This window comes from Chiloscyllium punctatum, chromosome 24 (assembly GCF_047496795.1).
Source record: "Chiloscyllium punctatum isolate Juve2018m chromosome 24, sChiPun1.3, whole genome shotgun sequence".
NCBI classification, from domain to species: Eukaryota; Metazoa; Chordata; class Chondrichthyes; order Orectolobiformes; family Hemiscylliidae; genus Chiloscyllium; species Chiloscyllium punctatum.
The window spans coordinates 15,573,167-15,593,233 of record NC_092762.1 but is presented as its reverse complement, the minus strand read 5'-3'; the positions used below and the strand labels follow the sequence as shown (position 1 = coordinate 15,593,233).

General features: G+C 45.8%; 2 non-coding genes across 2 annotated transcripts; both read right to left on the bottom strand.

The window, feature by feature from the left end:
* Window positions 1–4,408: 4,408 nt before the first annotated feature.
* Window positions 4,409–4,481, bottom strand: trnai-aau (transfer RNA isoleucine (anticodon AAU)). The gene has a single exon. It is a non-coding gene; the product is annotated as a tRNA-Ile (tRNA).
* Window positions 4,482–13,045: 8,564 nt separating this feature from the next.
* Window positions 13,046–13,118, bottom strand: trnai-aau (transfer RNA isoleucine (anticodon AAU)). The gene has a single exon. It is a non-coding gene; the product is annotated as a tRNA-Ile (tRNA).
* Between the last annotated feature and the right edge of the window lie 6,949 nt (window positions 13,119–20,067).

Here is a 20,067-nt window from a genome sequence, read left to right as displayed (position 1 = left end):
AGTCACCGTAGGACTTTGTTTCACAACAGCGATGAAATAATAGTCTCCATTCGGTTCCAGTAAAAGCACAAATTGCCTGGAACAGCAGAGGTGTTTGCGATTTTCCGCGCGGGAGGCGAACGCGATCATGACAGCAGAGACACTTGGACACTTCGGTCAAATAACCATGAGCTGCTCGACATTACTACAATTTCGATTCTTGCTTTGCTAAATGATTTCACACATTGCTCGAAACAGGACGACTTTCACGTTTACACGGAACACGAAACACACCTGACTACAGGGAAAATGCACAAAGCTGAGCAGGCCGTGTTCCACATCAAACCGTGCAGCATTTATTCAGTCACTGTGTCTGTTTTGCAGAAGAAGGGTCCCAAAGAATGTTCTCCACCCTAAAACCGGAGGTCGCATTACAATCCGAGAACGACAGATCACATTGTGAGCATGCTCTGACCTCGGGGCCGGTTCGAGATGCCACTTTCCGTGCCTTTTACTTTAACCGTGCAATTTGCTGCAGAGATGTTCACTCCTGGACATGAGCCACGTGGATACCAACTGAGTCGGAAACCTGTGCGGGAATCGACGAGAAGCGATTCAATAAATTTTGTTAACTTCCATGGTGCTTATTGGAAATGCAGTTTCTGTTCAAGTCAATCGAAAAGGCAGTTTCTGAACATAGTAACAGAAGTCAAAAGGTAATTACCTCACCCCACCCCCACTCCGGAAGAGGTGCTAACTGCCCTTGAGTGCTTTTTGATCTCGATGTGAAGAGCTCACACGCCTCTGAGTCACCTTCAAGTCTCTGTTTGCGGAGTGAATCACAAAGAAGGACTTTTACCAGAGCTGCAACCGCCTCACTTCCCCACTCGCTCACCCCGTTTACATTTTCCTGCTCGTCAGTGATTTAGGGAAAACCAAATGGATGCGATGTCATTCTGTAGCCTCTCTGTCGATTTCTCCGTTTCAGTTCCAACATGGCTTAGATCTCGGGGCGCACCTTAATATTAGCGGCGCTATGAAAGCACAAGTTCAAAGGTTCCTCTGAGAGTGTAAATTATTTCATTGCTGTTGCTGATTGAATGAGCCACTAACGTGCGAACTGCCCCAAAATATGATTCAGGAATCTGGTACCAACTCTCGCGCGTTGAATAACGACAGACAGCTTCCAAATGAGGCCTTTCAGAGACGACTTTGGGGTACATTTGACAGACAGACAAGTTCAGGAATCCGTGGTGCGCTGTGACACCAGCGCAGCAGCTTCTTCCCTGCCTTTGAACCGGGCCGCCTGCGCAAGGAATGCCAATGCGGTACTGCTTTTCGTGGAAGGATCAGAACGCGGCAAGGACACTCTCAAACAGAATGGCATATGCATCAGAACCAGGTTGGAGAAAAACTTTATAATGCTTTACACAGTAATTAAATGGAGTTGCCTTACATTTCACGACGAGAGCAGATTCTTTCAAGCAAATTCGAAGGCAAGTTTGCAGATGGGAAAGCAAGCAAGAAAGCTCCGTTCTTGTCCATGTAAAAGGCTGCAGTTGACGAGCACAGCAGTTCCTGCCCAGTTTCGAACTGGGGACTTTTCGCGTGTTAGGCGAACGTGATGACCACTATACTACAGAAACCAGCCGCTGTCGTCGCCCTGCGGCGCAGTGACATCCAGCACTGAAAGTTGAAGCCATTCTCCGTTTCACCTTTCTGTTTCCAATCGCTCGTTGTTGTCCAGCGTAATTGACACGTGAAATTGATGACAATATATAGACAATGATTTCGTCAAAATTTGGACCGTAGGGCGAGGTGGAATAAGCTGGGACGACTTTCCCTGCAGCGTAACGGCTGCGATATGATCTTATGGAAGGGTTGTAAACTGAGTATTTCTGTGTTTTACCCAAATTGGGGTGAGTTGAAAACTCGAGAGCATCGGTTTAAGGTGAGTGGGCTGAAATTGACAAACGACCTGAGGCACATTTCCCACACAGAAGGTTGTGCGTGTATGGAATGAGCTCCCAGAGGAAGTGGAGGAGGCTATTACACTCAGAAAATTGCAAAGGTAATCGGATGAGTTTCTGGACAGGATGGGTTTAGAGGGATTGGGGCCAAATCCTGGGGAACGGGACTTGTTTAATTTTGGTTATGTGGTGAGCATGGATGAGATACACCTAAATATCTGTTTCCACGCCGTGTACCCCCATAACGTCTTGTTGCTAACACTGGCTTTAAAGGATTACTTTTTAGCGGAGGTTTCCATTGCAGTCTGTGGCACAATCGTTTAGTCTGTTCGACTGCTCACGGGAAAGGTAGTATTGTGAAACACTGCAGAAACGAACGACTTCCTTAATTTTGCCCCGACTGACCATACTCCGTGAAATTTTCCCAGACCTCAATTGAGGAGTTTTGCTGCTCGAAGTTACCTCAGAAACCCTGTTAACTCGTAATGTGCTGAGCGAATCGCAAAACAGAAAGCATTTTTCACGGAACACAAACAAAACTGGCATGCCGAATGCATTTTCAGACAGAGAGATGCATGAATGCTAAATGTGTCACAGTCCGAGGGCATGAGTCATAAAGTAATCTCACAACTAACAACAGGGCAATTCCAAACTACTCTTTCAAACATACTGCAGCGTTAGTGCACCACCACTTTCCAGACAATGCTGAAAAGAGAGATAGAAAGAACATCATAAGAACGGGCCATAAAAAGTGAATTTCACCAATCACAGTCTCGATTAGATTACTTTTTCCTTCTGATGTCTCCAGGACGGAAATGAAGGAAATGGGAGAAATTCAATAACATATGACACCGAAATTCATTGGAACGATTTTCCCATTGGACAGAAAACCAAATAACGACGAGTCGAGTCACCGCAGGACTTTGTTTCACAACAGCGATGAAATAATAGTCTCCATTCGGTTCCAGTAAAAGCACAAATTGCCTGGAACAGCAGAGGTGTTTGCGATTTTCCGAGCGGGAGGCGAACGCGATCATGACAGCAGAGACACTTGGACACTTCGGTCAAATAACCATGAGCTGCTAGACATTACTACAATTTCGACTCTTGCTTTGCTAAATGATTTCACACATTGCTCGAAACAGGACGACTTTCACGTTTACACGGAACACGAAACACACCTGACTACAGGGAAAATGCACAAAGCTGAGCAGGCAGTGTTCCACATCAAACCGTGCAGCATTTATTCAGTCACTGTGTCTGTTTTGCAGAAGAAGGGTTAAAAGAATGTTTTCCACCCTAAAACCGGAGGTCGCATTACAATCCGAGAACGACAGATCACATTGTGAGCATGCTGTGACCTCGGGGCCGGTTCGAGACGCCACTTTCCGTGCCTTTTACTTTAACCGTGCAATTTGCTGCAGAGATGTTCACTCCTGGACATGAGCCACGTGGATACCAACTGAGTCGGAAACCTGTGCGGGAATCGACGAGAAGCGATTCAATAAATTTAGCTAACTTCCATGGTGCTTATTGGAAATGCAGTTTCTGTTCAAGTCAATCGAAAAGGCAGTTTCTGAACATAGTAACAGAAATCAAAAGGTAATTACCTCACCCCACCCCCACTCCGGAAGAGGTGCTAACTGCCCTTGAGTGCTTTTTGATCTCGATGTGAAGAGCTCACACGCCTCTGAGTCACCTTCAAGTCTCTGTTTGCGGAGTGAATCACAAAGAAGGACTTTTACCAGAGCTGCAACCGCCTCACTTCCCCACTCGCTCTCCCCTTTTACATTTTCCTGCTCGTCAGTGATTTAAAGAAAACCAAATGGATGCGATGTCATTCTGTAGCCTCTCTGTTGATTCCTCCGTTTCAGTTCCAACATGGCTTAGATTTCGGGGCGCACCTTAATATTAGCGGCGCTATGAAAGCACAAGTTCAAAGGTTCCTCTGAGAGTGTAAATTATTTCATTGCTGTTGCTGATTGAATGAGCCACTAACGTGCGAACTGCCCCAAAATATGATTCAGGAATCTGGTACCAACTCTCGCGCGTTGAATAACGACAGACAGCTTCCAAATGAGGCCTTTCAGAGACGACTTTGGGGTACATTTGACAGACAGACAAGTTCAGGAATCCGTGGTGCGCTGTGACACCAGCGCAGCAGCTTCTTCCCTGCCTTTGAACCGGGCCGCCTGCGCAAGGAATGCAAATGTGGTACTGCTTTTCGTGGAAGGATCAGAACGCGGCAAGGACACTCTCAAACAGAATGGCATATGCATCAGAACCAGGTTGGAGAAATACTTTATAATGCTTTACACAGTAATTAAATGGAGTTGCCTTACATTTCACGACGAGAGCAGATTCTTTCAAGCAAATTCGAAGGCAGGTTTGCAGATGGGAAAGCAAGCAAGAAAGCTCCGTTCTTGTCCATGTAAAAGGCTGCAGTTGACGAACAAAGCAGTTTCTGCCCAGTTTCGAACTGGGGACCTTTCGCGTATTAGGCGAACGTGATAACCACTACACTACAGAAACCAGCCGCGGTCGCCGCCCTGCGGCGCAGTGGCATCCAGCACTGAAAGTTGAAGCCATTCTCCGTTTCACCTTTCTGTTTCCAATCGCTCGTTGTTGTCCAGCGTAATTGACATCTTGAAAACGTTAAAAAAGACACGTGAAATTGATGACAATATATAGACAATGATTTCGTCAATGTTTGGACCGTAGGGCGAGGTGGAATAAGCTGGGACGACTTTCCCTGCAGCGTAACGGCTGCGATATGATCTTATGGAAGGGTTGTAAACTGAGTATTTCTGTGTTTTACCCAAATTGGGGTGAGTTGAAAACTCGAGAGCATAGGTTTAAGGTGAGTGGGCTGAAATTGACAAAGGACCTGAGGCACATTTCCCACACAGAAGGTTGTGCGTGTATGGAATGAGCTCCCAGAGGAAGTGGAGGAGGCTATTACACTCAGAAAATTGCAAAGGTAATCGGATGAGTTTCTGGACAGGATGGGTTTAGAGGGATTGGGGCCAAATGCTGGGGAACGGGACTTGTTTAATTTTGGTTATGTGGTGAGCATGGATGAGATACACCTAAATATCTGTTTCCACGCCGTGTACCCCCATAACGTCTTGTTGCTAACACTGGCTTTAAAGGATTACTTTTTAGCGGAGTTTTCCATCGCAGTCTGTGGCACAATCGTTTAGTCTGTTCGACTGCTCACGGGAAAGGTAGTATTGTGAAACACTGCAGAAACGAACGACTTCCTTAATTTTGCCCCGACTGACCATACTCCGTGAAATTTTCCCAGACCTCAATTGAGGAGTTTTGCTGCTCGAAGTTACCTCAGAAACCCTGTTAACTCGTAATGTGCTGAGCGAATCGCAAAACAGAAAGCATTTTTCACGGAACACAAACAAAACTGGCATGCCGAATGCATTTTCAGACAGAGAGATGCATGAATGCTAAATGTGTCACAGTCCGAGGGCATGAGTCATAAAGTAATCTCACAACTAACAACAGGGCAATTCCAAACTACTCTTTCAAACATACTGCAGCGTTAGTGCACCACCACTTTCCAGACAATGCTGAAAAGAGAGATAGAAAGAACATCATAAGAACGGGCCATAAAAAGTGAATTTCACCAATCACAGTCTCGATTAGATTACCTTTTCCTTCTGATGTCTCCAGGACGGAAATGAAGGAAATGGGAGAAATTCAATAACATATGACACCGAAATTCATTGGAACGATTTTCCCATTGGACAGAAAACCAAATAACGACGAGTCGAGTCACCGCAGGACTTTGTTTCACAACAGCGATGAAATAATAGTCTCCATTCGGTTCCAGTAAAAGCACAAATTGCCTGGAACAGCAGAGCTGTTTGCGATTTTCCGCGCGGGAGGCGAACGCGATCATGACAGCAGAGACACTTGGACACTTCGGTCAAATAACCATGAGCTGCTAGACATTACTACAATTTCGATTCTTGCTTTGCTAAATGATTTCACACATTGCTCGAAACAGGACGACTTTCACGTTTACACGGAACACGAAACACACCTGACTACAGGGAAAATGAACAAAGCTGAGCAGGCCGTGTTCCACATCAAACCGTGCAGCATTTATTCAGTCACTGTGTCTGTTTTGCAGAAGAAGGGTTAAAAGAATGTTTTCCACCCTAAAACCGGAGGTCGCATTGCAATCCGAGAACGACAGATCACATTGTGAGCATGCTGTGACCTCGGGGCCCGTTCGAGACGCCACTTTCCGTGCCTTTTACTTTAACCGTGCAATTTGCTGCAGAGATGTTCACTCCTGGACATGAGCCACGTGGATACCAACTGAGTCGGAAACCTGTGCGGGAATCGACGAGAAGCGATTCAATAAATTTAGCTAACTTCCATGGTGCTTATTGGAAATGCAGTTTCTGTTCAAGTCAATCGAAAAGGCAGTTTCTGAACATAGTAACAGAAATCAAAAGGTAATTACCTCACCCCACCCCCACTCCGGAAGAGGTGCTAACTGCCCTTGAGTGCTTTTTGATCTCGATGTGAAGAGCTCACACGCCTCTGAGTCACCTTCAAGTCTCTGTTTGCGGAGTGAATCACAAAGAAGGACTTTTACCAGAGCTGCAACCGCCTCACTTCCCCACTCGCTCTCCCCTTTTACATTTTCCTGCTCGTCAGTGATTTAAAGAAAACCAAATGGATGCGATGTCATTCTGTAGCCTCTCTGTCGATTCCTCCGTTTCAGTTCCAACATGGCTTAGATCTCGGGGCGCACCTTAATATTAGCGGCGCTATGAAAGCACAAGTTCAAAGGTTCCTCTGAGAGTGTAAATTATTTCATTGCTGTTGCTGATTGAATGAGCCACTAACGTGCGAACTGCCCCAAAATATGATTCAGGAATCTGGTACCAACTCTCGCGCGTTGAATAACGACAGACAGCTTCCAAATGAGGCCTTTCAGAGACGACTTTGGGGTACATTTGACAGACAGACAAGTTCAGGAATCCGTGGTGCGCTGTGACACCAGCGCAGCAGCTTCTTCCCTGCCTTTGAACCGGGCCGCCTGCGCAAGGAATGCAAATGCGGTACTGCTATTCGTGGAAGGATCAGAACGCGGCAAGGACACTCTCAAACAGAATGGCATATGCATCAGAACCAGGTTGGAGAAAAACTTTATAATGCTTTACACAGTAATTAAATGGAGTTGCCTTACATTTCACGACGAGAGCAGATTCTTTCAAGCAAATTCGAAGGCATGTTTGCAGATGGGAAAGCAAGCAAGAAAGCTCCGTTCTTGCCCATGTAAAAGGCTGCAGTTGACGAACAAAGCAGTTTCGGCCCAGCTTCGAACTGGGGACCTTTCGCGTGTTAGGCGAGCGGGATAACCACAACACTACAGAAACCAGCTGCGGTCGCCGCCCTGCGGCGCAGTGGCATCCAGCACTGAAAGTTGAAGCCATTCTCCGTTTCACCTTTCTGTTTCCAATCGCTCGTTGTTGTCCAGCGTAATTGACATCTTGAAAACGTTAAAAAAGACACGTGAAATTGATGACAATATATAGACAATGATTTCGTCAATGTTTGGACCGTAGGGCGAGGTGGAATAAGCTGGGACGACTTTCCCTGCAGCGTAACGGCTGCGATATGATCTTATGGAAGGGTTGTAAACTGAGTATTTCTGTGTTTTACCCAAATTGGGGTGAGTTGAAAACTCGAGAGCATAGGTTTAAGGTGAGTGGGCTGAAATTGACAAACGACCTGAGGCACATTTCCCACACAGAAGGTTGTGCGTGTATGGAATGAGCTCCCAGAGGAAGTGGAGGAGGCTATTACACTCAGAAAATTGCAAAGGTAATCGGATGAGTTTCTGGACAGGATGGGTTTAGAGGGATTGGGGCCAAATGCTGGGGAACGGGACTTGTTTAATTTTGGTTATGTGGTGAGCATGGATGAGATACACCTAAATATCTGTTTCCACGCCGTGTACCCCCATAACGTCTTGTTGCTAACACTGGCTTTAAAGGATTACTTTTTAGCGGAGTTTTCCATCGCAGTCTGTGGCACAATCGTTTAGTCTGTTCGACTGCTCACGGGAAAGGTAGTATTGTGAAACACTGCAGAAACGAACGACTTCCTTAATTTTGCCCCGACTGACCATACTCCGTGAAATTTTCCCAGACCTCAATTGAGGAGTTTTGCTGCTCGAAGTTACCTCAGAAACCCTGTTAACTCGTAATGTGCTGAGCGAATCGCAAAACAGAAAGCATTTTTCACGGAACACAAACAAAACTGGCATGCCGAATGCATTTTCAGACAGAGAGATGCATGAATGCTAAATGTGACACAGTCCGAGGGCATGAGTCATAAAGTAATCTCACAACTAACAACAGGGCAATTCCAAACTACTCTTTCAAACATACTGCAGCGTTAGTGCACCACCACTTTCCAGACAATGCTGAAAAGAGAGATAGAAAGAACATCATAAGAACGGGCCATAAAAAGTGAATTTCACCAATCACAGTCTCGATTAGATTACCTTTTCCTTCTGATGTCTCCAGGACGGAAATAAAGGAAATGGGAGAAATTCAATAACATATGACACCGAAATTCATTGGAACGATTTTCCGATTGGACAGAAAACCAAATAACGACGAGTCGAGTCACCGCAGGACTTTGTTTCACAACAGCGATGAAATAATAGTCTCCATTCGGTTCCAGTAAAAGCACAAATTGCCTGGAACAGCAGAGGTGTTTGCGATTTTCCGCGCGGGAGGCGAACGCGATCATGACAGCAGAGACACTTGGACACTTCGGTCAAATAACCATGAGCTGCTAGACATTACTACAATTTCGATTCTTGCTTTGCTAAATGATTTCACACATTGCTCGAAACAGGACGACTTTCACGTTTACACGGAACACGAAACACACCTGACTACAGGGAAAATGCACAAAGCTGAGCAGGCCGTGTTCCACATCAAACCGTGCAGCATTTATTCAGTCACTGTGTCTGTTTTGCAGAAGAAGGGTTAAAAGAATGTTTTCCACCCTAAAACCGGAGGTCGCATTGCAATCCGAGAACGACAGATCACATTGTGAGCATGCTGTGACCTCGGGGCCCGTTCGAGACGCCACTTTCCGTGCCTTTTACTTTAACCGTGCAATTTGCTGCAGAGATGTTCACTCCTGGACATGAGCCACGTGGATACCAACTGAGTCGGAAACCTGTGCGGGAATCGACGAGAAGCGATTCAATAAATTTAGCTGACTTCCATGGTGCTTATTGGAAATGCAGTTTCTGTTCAAGTCAATCGAAAAGGCAGTTTCTGAACATAGTAACAGAAATCAAAAGGTAATTACCTCACCCCACCCCCACTCCGGAAGAGGTGCTAACTGCCCTTGAGTGCTTTTTGATCTCGATGTGAAGAGCTCACACGCCTCTGAGTCACCTTCAAGTCTCTGTTTGCGGAGTGAATCACAAAGAAGGACTTTTACCAGAGCTGCAACCGCCTCACTTCCCCACTCGCTCTCCCCTTTTACATTTTCCTGCTCGTCAGTGATTTAAAGAAAACCAAATGGATGCGATGTCATTCTGTAGCCTCTCTGTCGATTCATCCGTTTCATTTCCAACATGGCTTAGATCTCGGGGCGCACCTTAATATTAGCGGCGCTATGAAAGCACAAGTTCAAAGGTTCCTCTGAGAGTGTAAATTATTTCATTGCTGTTGCTGATTGAATGAGCCACTAACGTGCGAACTGCCCCAAAATATGATTCAGGAATCTGGTACCGACTCTCGCGCGTTGAATAACGACAGACAGCTTCCAAATGAGGCCTTTCAGAGACGACTTTGGGGTACATTTGACAGACAGACAAGTTCAGGAATCCGTGGTGCGCTGTGACACCAGCGCAGCAGCTTCTTCCCTGCCTTTGAACCGGGCCGCCTGCGCAAGGAATGCAAATGCGGTACTGCTATTCGTGGAAGGATCATAACGCGGCAAGGACACTCTCAATTAGAATGTCATATGCATCAGAACCAGGTTGGAGAAAAACTTTATAATGCTTTACACAGTAATTAAATGGAGTTGCCTTACATTTCACGACGAGAGCAGATTCTTTCAAGCAAATTCGAAGGCATGTATGCAGATGGGAAAGCAAGCAAGAAAGTTCCGTTCTTGTCCATGTGAAAGGCTGCAGTTGACGAACAAAGCAGTTTCTGCCCAGCTTCGAACTGGGGACTTTTCGCGTGTTAGGCGAGCGTGATAACCACAACACTACAGAAACCAACTGCGGTCGCCGCCCTGCGGCGCAGTGGCATCCAGCACTGAAAGTTGAAGCCATTCTCCGTTTCACCTTTCTGTTTCCAATCGCTCGTTGTTGTCCAGCGTAATTGACATCTTGAAAACGTTAAAAAAGACACGTGAAATTGATGACAATATATAGACAATGATTTCGTCAATGTTTGGACCGTAGGGCGAGGTGGAATAAGCTGGGACGACTTTCCCTGCAGCGTAACGGCTGCGATATGATCTTATGGAAGGGTTGTAAACTGAGTATTTCTGTGTTTTACCCAAATTGGGGTGAGTTGAAAACTCGAGAGCATAGGTTTAAGGTGAGTGGGCTGAAATTGACAAACGACCTGAGGCACATTTCCCACACAGAAGGTTGTGCGTGTATGGAATGAGCTCCCAGAGGAAGTGGAGGAGGCTATTACACTCAGAAAATTGCAAAGGTAATCGCATGAGTTTCTGGACAGGATGGGTTTAGAGGGATTGGGGCCAAATGCTGGGGAACGGGACTTGTTTAATTTTGGTTATGTGGTGAGCATGGATGAGATACACCTAAATATCTGTTTCCACGCCGTGTACCCCCATAACGTCTTGTTGCTAACACTGGCTTTAAAGGATTACTTTTTAGCGGAGTTTTCCATCGCAGTCTGTGGCACAATCGTTTAGTCTGTTCGACTGCTCACGGGAAAGGTAGTATTGTGAAACACTGCAGAAACGAACGACTTCCTTAATTTTGCCCCGACTGACCATACTCCGTGAAATTTTCCCAGACCTCAATTGAGGAGTTTTGCTGCTCGAAGTTACCTCAGAAACCCTGTTAACTCGTAATGTGCTGAGCGAATCGCAAAACAGAAAGCATTTTTCACGGAACACAAACAAAACTGGCATGCCGAATGCATTTTCAGACAGAGAGATGCATGAATGCTAAATGTGTCACAGTCCGAGGGCATGAGTCATAAAGTAATCTCACAACTAACAACAGGGCAATTCCAAACTACTCTTTCAAACATACTGCAGCGTTAGTGCACCACCACTTTCCAGACAATGCTGAAAAGAGAGATAGAAAGAACATCATAAGAACGGGCCATAAAAAGTGAATTTCACCAATCACAGTCTCGATTAGATTACTTTTTCCTTCTGATGTCTCCAGGACGGAAATGAAGGAAATGGGAGAAATTCAATAACATATGACACCGAAATTCATTGGAACGATTTTCCCATTGGACAGAAAACCAAATAACGACGAGTCGAGTCACCGCAGGACTTTGTTTCACAACAGCGATGAAATAATAGTCTCCATTCGGTTCCAGTAAAAGCACAAATTGCCTGGAACAGCAGAGGTGTTTGCGATTTTCCGAGCGGGAGGCGAACGCGATCATGACAGCAGAGACACTTGGACACTTCGGTCAAATAACCATGAGCTGCTAGACATTACTACAATTTCGATTCTTGCTTTGCTAAATGATTTCACACATTGCTCGAAACAGGACGACTTTCACGTTTACACGGAACACGAAACACACCTGACTACAGGGAAAATGCACAAAGCTGAGCAGGCAGTGTTCCACATCAAACCGTGCAGCATTTATTCAGTCACTGTGTCTGTTTTGCAGAAGAAGGGTTAAAAGAATGTTTTCCACCCTAAAACCGGAGGTCGCATTACAATCCGAGAACGACAGATCACATTGTGAGCATGCTGTGACCTCGGGGCCGGTTCGAGACGCCACTTTCCGTGCCTTTTACTTTAACCGTGCAATTTGCTGCAGAGATGTTCACTCCTGGACATGAGCCTCGTGGATACCAACTGAGTCGGAAACCTGTGCGGGAATCGACGAGAAGCGATTCAATAAATTTAGCTAACTTCCATGGTGCTTATTGGAAATGCAGTTTCTGTTCAAGTCAATCGAAAAGGCAGTTTCTGAACATAGTAACAGAAATCAAAAGGTAATTACCTCACCCCACCCCCACTCCGGAAGAGGTGCTAACTGCCCTTGAGTGCTTTTTGATCTCGATGTGAAGAGCTCACACGCCTCTGAGTCACCTTCAAGTCTCTGTTTGCGGAGTGAATCACAAAGAAGGACTTTTACCAGAGCTGCAACCGCCTCACTTCCCCACTCGCTCTCCCCTTTTACATTTTCCTGCTCGTCAGTGATTTAAAGAAAACCAAATGGATGCGATGTCATTCTGTAGCCTCTCTGTCGATTCCTCCGTTTCAGTTCCAACATGGCTTAGATTTCGGGGCGCACCTTAATATTAGCGGCGCTATGAAAGCACAAGTTCAAAGGTTCCTCTGAGAGTGTAAATTATTTCATTGCTGTTGCTGATTGAATGAGCCACTAACGTGCGAACTGCCCCAAAATATGATTCAGGAATCTGGTACCAACTCTCGCGCGTTGAATAACGACAGACAGCTTCCAAATGAGGCCTTTCAGAGACGACTTTGGGGTACATTTGACAGACAGACAAGTTCAGGAATCCGTGGTGCGCTGTGACACCAGCGCAGCAGCTTCTTCCCTGCCTTTGAACCGGGCCGCCTGCGCAAGGAATGCAAATGTGGTACTGCTTTTCGTGGAAGGATCAGAACGCGGCAAGGACACTCTCAAACAGAATGGCATATGCATCAGAACCAGGTTGGAGAAATACTTTATAATGCTTTACACAGTAATTAAATGGAGTTGCCTTACATTTCACGACGAGAGCAGATTCTTTCAAGCAAATTCGAAGGCAGGTTTGCAGATGGGAAAGCAAGCAAGAAAGCTCCGTTCTTGTCCATGTAAAAGGCTGCAGTTGACGAACAAAGCAGTTTCTGCCCAGTTTCGAACTGGGGACCTTTCGCGTATTAGGCGAACGTGATAACCACTACACTACAGAAACCAGCCGCGGTGGCCGCCCTGCGGCGCAGTGGCATCCAGCACTGAAAGTTGAAGCCATTCTCCGTTTCACCTTTCTGTTTCCAATCGCTCGTTGTTGTCCAGCGTAATTGACATCTTGAAAACGTTAAAAAAGACACGTGAAATTGATGACAATATATAGACAATGATTTCGTCAATGTTTGGACCGTAGGGCGAGGTGGAATAAGCTGGGACGACTTTCCCTGCAGCGTAACGGCTGCGATATGATCTTATGGAAGGGTTGTAAACTGAGTATTTCTGTGTTTTACCCAAATTGGGGTGAGTTGAAAACTCGAGAGCATAGGTTTAAGGTGAGTGGGCTGAAATTGACAAAGGACCTGAGGCACATTTCCCACACAGAAGGTTGTGCGTGTATGGAATGAGCTCCCAGAGGAAGTGGAGGAGGCTATTACACTCAGAAAATTGCAAAGGTAATCGGATGAGTTTCTGGACAGGATGGGTTTAGAGGGATTGGGGCCAAATGCTGGGGAACGGGACTTGTTTAATTTTGGTTATGTGGTGAGCATGGATGAGATACACCTAAATATCTGTTTCCACGCCGTGTACCCCCATAACGTCTTGTTGCTAACACTGGCTTTAAAGGATTACTTTTTAGCGGAGTTTTCCATCGCAGTCTGTGGCACAATCGTTTAGTCTGTTCGACTTCTCACGGGAAACGTAGTATTGTGAAACACTGCAGAAACGAACGACTTCCTTAATTTTGCCCCGACTGACCATACTCCGTGAAATTTTCCCAGACCTCAATTGAGGAGTTTTGCTGCTCGAAGTTACCTCAGAAACCCTGTTAACTCGTAATGTGCTGAGCGAATCGCAAAACAGAAAGCATTTAACACGGAACACAAACAAAACTGGCATGCCGAATGCATTTTCAGACAGAGAGATGCATGAATGCTAAATGTGACACAGTCCGAGGGCATGAGTCATAAAGTAATCTCACAACTAACAACAGGGCAATTCCAAACTACTCTTTCAAACATACTGCAGCGTTAGTGCACCACCAACTTTCCAGACAATGCTGAAAAGAGAGATAGAAAGAACATCATAAGAACGGGCCATATAAAGTGAATTTCACCAAGAACAGTCCCGATTAGATTACCTTTTCCTTCTGATGACTCCAGGACGGAAATGGGAGAAATTCAATAACATATGACACCGAAATTCATTGGAACGATTTTCCCATTGGACAGAAAACCAAATAACGACGAGTCGAGTCACCGTAGGACTTTGTTTCACAACAGCGATGAAATAATAGTCTCCATTCGGTTCCAGTAAAAGCACAAATTGCCTGGAACAGCAGAGGTGTTTGCGATTTTCCGCGCGGGAGGCGAACGCGATCATGACAGCAGAGACACTTGGACACTTCGGTCAAATAACCATGAGCTGCTAGACATTACTACAATTTCGATTCTTGCTTTGCTAAATGATTTCACACATTGCTCGAAACAGGACGACTTTCACGTTTACACGGAACACGAAACACACCTGACTACAGGGAAAATGCACAAAGCTGAGCAGGCCGTGTTCCACATCAAACCGTGCAGCATTTATTCAGTCACTGTGTCTGTTTTGCAGAAGAAGGGTCCCAAAGAATGTTCTCCACCCTAAAACCGGAGGTCGCATTACAATCCGAGAACGACAGATCACATTGTGAGCATGCTCTGACCTCGGGGCCGGTTCGAGATGCCACTTTCCGTGCCTTTTACTTTAACCGTGCAATTTGCTGCAGAGATGTTCACTCCTGGACATGAGCCACGTGGATACCAACTGAGTCGGAAACCTGTGCGGGAATCGACGAGAAGCGATTCAATAAATTTTGTTAACTTCCATGGTGCTTATTGGAAATGCAGTTTCTGTTCAAGTCAATCGAAAAGGCAGTTTCTGAACATAGTAACAGAAGTCAAAAGGTAATTACCTCACCCCACCCCCACTCCGGAAGAGGTGCTAACTGCCCTTGAGTGCTTTTTGATCTCGATGTGAAGAGCTCACACGCCTCTGAGTCACCTTCAAGTCTCTGTTTGCGGAGTGAATCACAAAGAAGGACTTTTACCAGAGCTGCAACCGCCTCACTTCCCCACTCGCTCACCCCGTTTACATTTTCCTGCTCGTCAGTGATTTAAGGAAAACCAAATGGATGCGATGTCATTCTGTACCCTCTCTGTCGATTTCTCCGTTTCAGTTCCAACATGGCTTAGATCTCGGGGCGCACCTTAATATTAGCGGCGCTATGAAAGCACAAGTTCAAAGGTTCCTCTGAGAGTGTAAATTATTTCATTGCTGTTGCTGATTGAATGAGCCACTAACGTGCGAACTGCCCCAAAATATGATTCAGGAATCTGGTACCAACTCTCGCGCGTTGAATAACGACAGACAGCTTCCAAATGAGGCCTTTCAGAGACGACTTTGGGGTACATTTGACAGACAGACAAGTTCAGGAATCCGTGGTGCGCTGTGACACCAGCGCAGCAGCTTCTTCCCTGCCTTTGAACCGGGCCGCCTGCGCAAGGAATGCCAATGCGGTACTGCTTTTCGTGGAAGGATCAGAACGCGGCAAGGACACTCTCAAACAGAATGGCATATGCATCAGAACCAGGTTGGAGAAAAACTTTATAATGCTTTACACAGTAATTAAATGGAGTTGCCTTACATTTCACTACGAGAGCAGATTCTTTCAAGCAAATTCGAAGGCAAGTTTGCAGATGGGAAAGCAAGCAAGAAAGCTCCGTTCTTGTCCATGTAAAAGGCTGCAGTTGACGAGCACAGCAGTTCCTGCCCAGTTTCGAACTGGGGACCTTTCGCGTGTTAGGCGAACGTGATGACCACTACACTACAGAAACCAGCCGCTGTCGTCGCCCTGCGGCGCAGTGACATCCAGCACTGAAAGTTGAAGCCATTCTCCGTTTCACCTTTCTGTTTCCAATCGCTCGTTGTTGTCCAGCGTAATTGACACGTGAAATTGATGACAATATATAGACAATGATTTCGTCAATGTTTGGACCGTAGGGCGAGGTGGAATAAGCTGGGACGACTTTCCCTGCAGCGTAACGGCTGCGATATGATCTTATGGAAGGGTTGTAAACTGAGTATTTCTGTGTTTTACCCAAATTGGGGTGAGTTGAAAACTCGAGAGCATCGGTTTAAGGTGAGTGGGCTGAAATTGACAAACGACCTGAGGCACATTTCCCACACAGAAGGTTGTGCGTGTATGGAATGAGCTCCCAGAGGAAGTGGAGGAGGCTATTACACTCAGAAAATTGCAAAGGTAATCGGATGAGTTTCTGGACAGGATGGGTTTAGAGGGATTGGGGCCAAATGCTGGGGAACGGGACTTGTTTAATTTTGGTTATGTGGTGAGCATGGATGAGATACACCTAAATATCTGTTTCCACGCCGTGTACCCCCATAACGTCTTGTTGCTAACACTGGCTTTAAAGGATTACTTTTTAGCGGAGTTTTCCATCGCAGTCTGTGGCACAATCGTTTAGTCTGTTCGACTGCTCACGGGAAAGGTAGTATTGTGAAACACTGCAGAAACGAACGACTTCCTTAATTTTGCCCCGACTGACCATACTCCGTGAAATTTTCCCAGACCTCAATTGAGGAGTTTTGCTGCTCGAAGTTACCTCAGAAACCCTGTTAACTCGTAATGTGCTGAGCGAATCGCAAAACAGAAAGCATTTAACACGGAACACAAACAAAACTGGCATGCCGAATGCATTTTCAGACAGAGAGATGCATGAATGCTAAATGTGTCACAGTCCGAGGGCATGAGTCATAAAGTAATCTCACAACTAACAACAGGGCAATTCCAAACTACTCTTTCAAACATACTGCAGCGTTAGTGCACCACCACTTTCCAGACAATGCTGAAAAGAGAGATAGAAAGAACATCATAAGAACGGGCCATAAAAAGTGAATTTCACCAATCACAGTCTCGATTAGATTACCTTTTCCTTCTGATGTCTCCAGGACGGAAATGAAGGAAATGGGAGAAATTCAATAACATATGACACCGAAATTCATTGGAACGATTTTCCCATTGGACAGAAAACCAAATAACGACCAGTCGAGTCACCGCAGGACTTTGTTTCACAACAGCGATGAAATAATAGTCTCCATTCGGTTCCAGTAAAAGCACAAATTGCCTGGAACAGCAGAGCTGTTTGCGATTTTCCGCGCGGGAGGCGAACGCGATCATGACAGCAGAGACACTTGGACACTTCGGTCAAATAACCATGAGCTGCTCGACATTACTACAATTTCGATTCTTGCTTTGCTAAATGATTTCACACATTGCTCGAAACAGGACGACTTTCACGTTTACACGGAACACGAAACACACCTGACTACAGGGAAAATGCACAAAGCTGAGCAGGCCGTGTTCCACATCAAACCGTGCAGCATTTATTCAGTCACTGTGTCTGTTTTGCAGAAGAAGGGTTAAAAGAATGTTTTCCACCCTAAAACCGGAGGTCGCATTGCAATCCGAGAACGACAGATCACATTGTGAGCATGCTGTGACCTCGGGGCCCGTTCGAGACGCCACTTTCCGTGCCTTTTACTTTAACCGTGCAATTTGCTGCAGAGATGTTCACTCCTGGACATGAGCCACGTGGATACCAACTGAGTCGGAAACCTGTGCGGGAATCGACGAGAAGCGATTCAATAAATTTAGCTGACTTCCATGGTGCTTATTGGAAATGCAGTTTCTGTTCAAGTCAATCGAAAAGGCAGTTTCTGAACATAGTAACAGAAATCAAAAGGTAATTACCTCACCCCACCCCCACTCCGGAAGAGGTGCTAACTGCCCTTGAGTGCTTTTTGATCTCGATGTGAAGAGCTCACACGCCTCTGAGTCACCTTCAAGTCTCTGTTTGCGGAGTGAATCACAAAGAAGGACTTTTACCAGAGCTGCAACCGCCTCACTTCCCCACTCGCTCTCCCCTTTTACATTTTCCTGCTCGTCAGTGATTTAAAGAAAACCAAATGGATGCGATGTCATTCTGTAGCCTCTCTGTCGATTCCTCCGTTTCAGTTCCAACATGGCTTAGATCTCGGGGCGCACCTTAATATTAGCGGCGCTATGAAAGCACAAGTTCAAAGGTTCCTCTGAGAGTGTAAATTATTTCATTGCTGTTGCTGATTGAATGAGCCACTAACGTGCGAACTGCCCCAAAATATGATTCAGGAATCTGGTACCGACTCTCGCGCGTTGAATAACGACAGACAGCTTCCAAATGAGGCCTTTCAGAGACGACTTTGGGGTACATTTGACAGACAGACAAGTTCAGGAATCCGTGGTGCGCTGTGACACCAGCGCAGCAGCTTCTTCCCTGCCTTTGAACCGGGCCGCCTGCGCAAGGAATGCAAATGCGGTACTGCTATTCGTGGAAGGATCATAACGCGGCAAGGACACTCTCAATTAGAATGTCATATGCATCAGAACCAGGTTGGAGAAAAACTTTATAATGCTTTACACAGTAATTAAATGGAGTTGCCTTACATTTCACGACGAGAGCAGATTCTTTCAAGCAAATTCGAAGGCATGTTTGCAGATGGGAAAGCAAGCAAGAAAGTTCCGTTCCTGTCCATGTAAAAGGCTGCAGTTGACGAACAAAGCAGTTTCGGCCCAGCTTCGAACTGGGGACCTTTCGCGTGTTAGGCGAGCGTGATAACCACAACACTACAGAAACCAACTGCGGTGGCCGCCCTGCGGCGCAGTGGCATCCAGCACTGAAAGTTGAAGCCATTCTCCGTTTCACCTTTCTGTTTCCAATCGCTCGTTGTTGTCCAGCGTAATTGACATCTTGAAAACGTTAAAAAAGACACGTGAAATTGATGACAATATATAGACAATGATTTCGTCAATGTTTGGACCGTAGGGCGAGGTGGAATAAGCTGGGACGACTTTCCCTGCAGCGTAACGGCTGCGATATGATCTTATGGAAGGGTTGTAAACTGAGTATTTCTGTGTTTTACCCAAATTGGGGTGAGTTGAAAACTCGAGAGCATAGGTTTAAGGTGAGTGGGCTGAAATTGACAAACGACCTGAGGCACATTTCCCACACAGAAGGTTGTGCGTGTATGGAATGAGCTCCCAGAGGAAGTGGAGGAGGCTATTACACTCAGAAAATTGCAAAGGTAATCGCATGAGTTTCTGGACAGGATGGGTTTAGAGGGATTGGGGCCAAATGCTGGGGAACGGGACTTGTTTAATTTTGGTTATGTGGTGAGCATGGATGAGATACACCTAAATATCTGTTTCCACGCCGTGTACCCCCATAACGTCTTGTTGCTAACACTGGCTTTAAAGGATTACTTTTTAGCGGAGTTTTCCATCGCAGTCTGTGGCACAATCGTTTAGTCTGTTCGACTTCTCACGGGAAACGTAGTATTGTGAAACACTGCAGAAACGAACGACTTCCTTAATTTTGCCCCGACTGACCATACTCCGTGAAATTTTCCCAGACCTCAATTGAGGAGTTTTGCTGCTCGAAGTTACCTCAGAAACCCTGTTAACTCGTAATGTGCTGAGCGAATCGCAAAACAGAAAGCATTTTTCACGGAACACAAACAAAACTGGCATGCCGAATGCATTTTCAGACAGAGAGATGCATGAATGCTAAATGTGACACAGTCCGAGGGCATGAGTCATAAAGTAATCTCACAACTAACAACAGGGCAATTCCAAACTACTCTTTCAAACATACTGCAGCGTTAGTGCACCACCACTTTCCAGACAATGCTGAAAAGAGAGATAGAAAGAACATCATAAGAACGGGCCATAAAAAGTGAATTTCACCAAGAACAGTCCCGATTAGATTACCTTTTCCTTCTGATGACTCCAGGACGGAAATGGGAGAAATTCAATAACATATGACACCCAAATTCATTGGAACGATTTTCCCATTGGA